The 6000-nt window shown below is 46.0% G+C and overlaps 1 protein-coding gene across 1 annotated transcript in view; it reads right to left on the reverse strand.

The window, feature by feature from the left end:
• The window catches only part of LOC125947047 (uncharacterized), a 66583-nt gene extending 61009 nt beyond the window's left edge, over positions 1 to 5574 (reverse strand). Inside the window, exon 1 of the mRNA XM_049671361.1 lies at positions 5384 to 5574. The gene's annotated coding sequence lies outside the window, so the exon portion shown is untranslated. The remainder of the gene's footprint in view (positions 1 to 5383) is intronic.
• Positions 5575 to 6000: the final 426 nt, after the last annotated feature.

The following is a 6000-nucleotide window of genomic DNA, read 5'->3' on the forward strand; positions in this document are numbered from 1 at the left end:
TGCTTAGGATCGTTATTCGTGGCGTGCGCAGAGTGCTTGAAGCCTTTGTTACGAGCGCAATTAGAGAGAACTTGCGAATTGAGAAGAATGTTTGTAAGCTGTGGCTACGACGTATTCTGAATAAACACTCCTGCCTCAGTAGCGCATGCATGGCACTGAAGGTTGCTTTTTTTTTAGCTGCGACAATTGCACGTGACGCTTTTCGCGAAAGGGCGATCTGAAGTGCGTAGATGAAAATTTGTGCGAAGGCGGGAGAGAACATAACCAATACTTTATTTTTTCAGGTCATGCCGACCATAGTCAAGTACTACGGGAATTACTGCTGTGTTGCCAGGTGCAGTAACAACGGCAGGACAGGGAGAGAGCGTGGTTGGCTGACAACTGCAGTGAGCAGCTTTCATTCCTTGTTTGCTATGCAGCCCGAAACTACCACTTAATAAGAAAGATTAGGCTTCAAAGGACGAGCGTTGTTTTCCTCTTTAATGACAATGCTGTCTTCTGCAGTTTTACTGTTCTGTGGCGTTTTTCATAATATCGCCTGTTTATTCCTTTTGTGAAATTTATTCTGAACATATGGCACCTGTATTGGCATGTATTGCACTTTGCAGTGCAACCACCTTTTTGTGCTTGCGTTCATCGAACGTTGCGAAAAAAAAGTGTGCATGTGCTTACTGAGAATATGACTTGAAAATATAATGTTCAGCCTCTTCCAACAATTGTCATGTTTATTTAAAATGTCTGCATAAACACACAGCGGCATCGTGTGCTTGCTGCTCTGGCGGTTCAGCTTACACGAAGCTACTCGATGCATGCAAGCAACGCATTAAAAAAAATGTAAATATAGCCTCCGGGACGAGCACTCGCACGGAAGCAATCTTGGAGGCCGTGTAATTTTTTTAATCATCAGAATATAGCCTTCGAGATTAGTTTCTCTGCGGTCGCAATCTCCGAGTCTGTGTAGATTCCACACACCCGCTAGGTGCGCTGCGAACCAAAATCGGCCGCAGGGGCCAATGGAAGCGTCCTCTCTTATCCTTGTATGTTACTCTATGCCGAAAGAAGGTAAATGTTTTTGCGGGGCCACAAAAAACGCCACAAACTTGTCCCTCTAAGATTCATTAAACGCCAAAGTAACTTTGTCACCACGGCCGAGCTGCTTATCGCTAACTGCGTCGCAGCGCCAGCTGTGCGGCCACCGAACCTCAAAAGCACCCCAAAAAGTAACGAAATTACTTTTCAGTAATGTCTGGCGTCAGAGAATGAGGCCACAAACTTCTATAGTAAGATGCACTACGCTATGCACCACGGCCGATTTGGTTCTCGCTAACTACGTCACAGCGCCCTGTGTGGCCAGTGTGCCTCAACAGAACCAAAATGAGTTACAGTAATCCCCTAGGAAGCGTTGGAAGCATGTCCCAGCAAGATTCATTAACTTAAATTAACTGCGCCAGGGCAGCCCAGCTGTTCTTGGCTAACTGCGTCGCAAGTCTCGGTCCCGTGCCTTAAGCCTAATTGCGTCGTTGACTGTGAAACAACATTTCTCACCTTGCCGTAGTCCAATAGTGCAGTGCAGCGGTGTCTTGTCCCAGTGCAGAAGGAACGCAAGAATACGCCGGGCCAAAGAAACCAGGCTACATTTAAAAAAAGAACAGGGTCGCCGCGGGCGAGCGCTCAAACGCGCAGCCGTCCTCGCTCGCTTTGGTGGAGTGTCTGGCGGATGACGCATGCATCTGGCGCGTCATTGGCCTGTCGCTCGGTAACGCACGAAAAATGAGTCGAAAGTTTAACTTCATTTATACGCAAACCGTTTTAATTTCCGCAGCAAACAATTTAAAAAATAAAACAATGTCTGTTAACCTAATTTCACTTAGTTTTTCGATGCTCGCAGTAGCTAACGTTCGGCATGAATACTATAGCGTGACGTCTTTCCTCTTACCAGTTTTTGCCGAGTGTCCCCTCTTGTTGAATTTCTTTCTCTATGGTCCCAGTCCCGGCGGCAGCCGCTGCTGGCATGTGTGACCACGCCGTTTTGAAGGTACGCTTTTTGTTCGCGTGCGTTTCATGAGCTTGCAATTTGGTATTGCCACCAGGTGTGCCACCTTTGGTATTGCACGCGTGAAAGTATTGTCGCCACGGGCTCACGACAAAGGTGGCAACGGCCTTCTAAGGGGTGTTTGCAATGGGTAGAAAGTGATTCGTTCCGAACTGCAATTCTGGGTGCCGGACTTGTGCGGAGCGTGTGCCTCTATCCAAAGCGCCGTCCGACAGCGGTCGTTTAGAGCAGTGACGCGGTGCAATTCCGAGGGCAAACCGAACTACAGTGCCTACCGACCATTTCTGCGCGAAGCATTTTAAGCGAAGCTTTATAGGCTGACAAGTGTCGGCGGTAGTGGTGGTGGCGGCGGCGCTGTCCTGCTGAAAAGTGGGCGATTCTGGCGATAGTGCAGAAAATGTCCAAGCTCAATGGCACATACCAGGGACTAAAAAGAAAGAGAGAAAGAAAGAGAAAGAAATGAGAGAGAGAATGAAAGATAAGAAAGACAGAAAGAGAGAGAGAGAGAATTAAAGAGAGATGAGAGAAAAAGTCACCACGAAGGTGGGAGAAAGAAAGAGAGATAGAGACAGGAGAGAAAGAAAGAAATAGAGAGATAAATAACGAAACAGAGAGAGAGAAGGAAAGATAGAGAGAAAGAAAGTCACCACGAAGGTCAGAGAAAGACAGAAGGAGAGAATGGAAGAAAGACAAATAAATAGAGAGGGAGAGAAATAAAAAGAAAGAGAGAGGGAGAGGGAGGAAAGAAAAAGAAAGAGAGGGAGAGAAAGAAAAAGAGAGAGAAAGGAAGAAAATCACCGCAAAGGTCAGATACACACACAAGCTTCGCTTACCCTCCTTTTCTCGACAGGGGAAGGGCTGGTGATTTTTTCGCAGGATATGATATCGACGGCATATTACACGGAGCTCGATGAAAGGGTGCTACTTGACGCGCCAAAGACCCCTGTTCTGTCTGCAAATGCAGTTCCCACCTTATTTCCGAACTGTCCAAAGTACCTCACACGGTCAGATAAACTTCGAAAGCCGCCACGGAAGAGAGAACCTCCTCTGTGCCAGCAAAACCGCTGTGTGAGAAACTGCTGTGTGCCTCAGCAGTTTGTGCAAATTTTGCTGCATGGTGTCTCAACTATCATGAACCACTATTTAAAAATACGCTAATGTCACGTAGCTGGAGAGAACCAAGGTAATGTTTGCCGTCGCTTGGAGATACTTAATTTTTCTGCATTCCACCTAATTTCATTATATTCTTAATTGGTTAATCAAGTCTTAAAATACTATAATTATGTAAAAAGTGTCAATGAGAAAATAGTAGAGGAACATGAAAAACTCCGATACAGCTTTCTGTTGCTGGATACGTGATACATATAAGCGTTGTCCGAGCGTGAAAACAATTATCGTGCTAAAATTATCGAGCTGCTTCATGGACAATTTTTTTCTTGTGTGTCAGCAATATAAAGCAATGTCTATGAGATTATTGTGTGGTGGGTGTAAGTGTATTTGTGTACAGGCCGTGGCATGCATTGTGAAATACGCTTACATTGGCATATTCTCATATACAATTTAAGAAAAAAGAAAGTCTCTCCTTTTTAGAACCTGCAAGAGTCACTCAGTCCTCAATGGACGAAAACCAAATGAATAATATACGCGGTCTATGTTAAGTGGAATTTGCTCAAAAGTATTTGCTCAGGTTTTCAGCAGTAAACTGCATTACTGATGCCGTATTCCAAGTTAAGACGCCTGCCTTCGTCCCGTCTATTAAATTCTAATTTGAAAGGCTTTTTACATAGCTATGTGCATTCTCACCATAAGTTCCAGCCATGAACAGCCACTTTGCTCAACTGCGTTGCATATCGCAAGGTTGCGCAGTTTCATTTCTTAATTTATATCGCGGCCACAGTGAAATCGCGCAACGATGCTTGAATGGTTTCCCGAGTGTGAATGGAAGCAGCGATAAGCATTAAAAACAACATTTTCCGGTGCGTCACTATTTTCTTTTGATCGAGGGGTAGCACGCAGGCAAACGCGTTTATTTTATATGCTTGGATGAATGGCTAGACTGGACGCAACAAACTGTGCGCGCGAGTGGAACTTGAGTGGACTTGGAGTGCTGCCCTATCGATCCGTGTTCACGTAATTCACGCCCTGCGTAAGATACTTTCATGTTAGCGAAGCATTAGGCATGGTACACTTATAACGTTGATCTGAAATAATGAATTTACTGCGCTTTGAGTTTTCTCTCTTCACTATGAACGAAAATTTAGGGGAGGCAGAGGAACGTCAAACCGCCGGCGCCGCTAAGATGGGACCGCTGACCGCGGCGCCATCTAACTGCTCGCCGAAGAGCTACTGGGTTCGCCCGGGCGCTGCCGAACATATTCTGGACGCTCGCGCGCGCGCAGTGTCAACGCCTAAATTTTTTTACACCGTCTCTAGAACACAAAACGGGAATGCAACCGCTATGCCTAATAAGTAATTACAAAGAACCGACAGGTTCCACATAAGGTGGCAATGCAACATGTTAGCAAACGAAATCAACTGTAATAAAAAAAGGGGCTGAGTCATTGCTGCTACACAGGCAGGAAAAACAGTTGAAAAATAAAAGGACTTATCACAAGAGCATGAGACGTAATTCTTGTCGACCACGCTTCTTTGATGAAAATTACGTACCAACGAGGGTAGTCGATATAAACTGCACTCAATGTACGCTGCACGAGCGTTTACGATTCCCACCAGCGATGGGGAGAATCGAACAGGCGACCTCGAGTACGGCAAAGTGACACCATAGCCACTGAACTATCACGGCGGATGGTTTTATAAAAACAGGCATTAGGTTTATTATGTTCAAGTATTCGTCAGATTCGTATTTTTTGTTCCCCCGCTTCGGGCTAGGAAACTAGCGCGACCCAATGGACTCAAATTAAAGTTTTCCCATCCATCCATCCATACATCCAACGGGGTCAGTTATAGAGGATAAAACGAGTGGCAGGGTACTGCCTTTTGAATTCCGCACCTGAATCACCACGCCAGGTTAATTTACAGGTTACGCCTTTTCTACGCACCATAAGCTGACTATGTGCTTTGGCACTGGCTTATTTCAATATGTTAAGTAATAATTTTACCAATAACCTAGCCGAACTGGCGCTTCAATGTTTCCTTAGGTAAAGAAGAGCTTGCGCGAGAACTTGTGCAGCCACATTGAAGCACGAAGAATCAGTAATTCATTAGCGTATACTGGCCATCCATTACTCACAGAATACGTTGCACGCTTCAGCTTCACGCTTCAGAACAAAGAGGAAGCATACTTTGGACAGCACGCAAACGGCCGCTCACCTGCTGAAGCCTCGTAGTACAATGCAATCGCCGTTCAGCGCATCAAGTGGCGTGGACGACTGCTTTCCTTGCAGCGCGGCACTCTCTCTCTCTCTCTCTCTGCGCACAGAAAATTGAAGCAAATCCCAGTGTGCGGCATGCGGCAGTATTTTTCTGCAAGCGTCGGTGGTGGTTTGCCAGAACAGCAACTCGGTGCTCGCGACATCTAGCTTGTGTTTTGGCCTGTTTCGATTGCGCATGCTCGGTGCACGGTTTCGTTCCATCCGCCAGCTCATATTCGTTCTTCGCGGCCAGCGATGAATTAGTTCGAGGGTTCTGAAAATCGACACGTCGTCAATTGAATTAGGCAAAGCACAGTTTTGATAGCGCTACGATGCAGCGTTGCCCCTTCACCTATCGCCAGCGAGATCGACTTAGAGGCGTTGGCTGCACTGTCGCTGCTTGAGTGAGCATGCATACTCGGTGGCTCTTCGCTGAGAGCAATTTGGCCTTGTTCTATGGTAATGAAAGAAGCTCTTGCCGATAATTCGTCATGTTCTCTCCCCCAGAGCCACATTATTTTGTACAAACAGCACTGAACTTTTTATTGCGATAGCAATTATATGGACACTCAAAAG

This window comes from Dermacentor silvarum, chromosome 7 (genome assembly GCF_013339745.2).
Source record: "Dermacentor silvarum isolate Dsil-2018 chromosome 7, BIME_Dsil_1.4, whole genome shotgun sequence".
NCBI lineage: Eukaryota > Metazoa > Arthropoda > Arachnida > Ixodida > Ixodidae > Dermacentor > Dermacentor silvarum.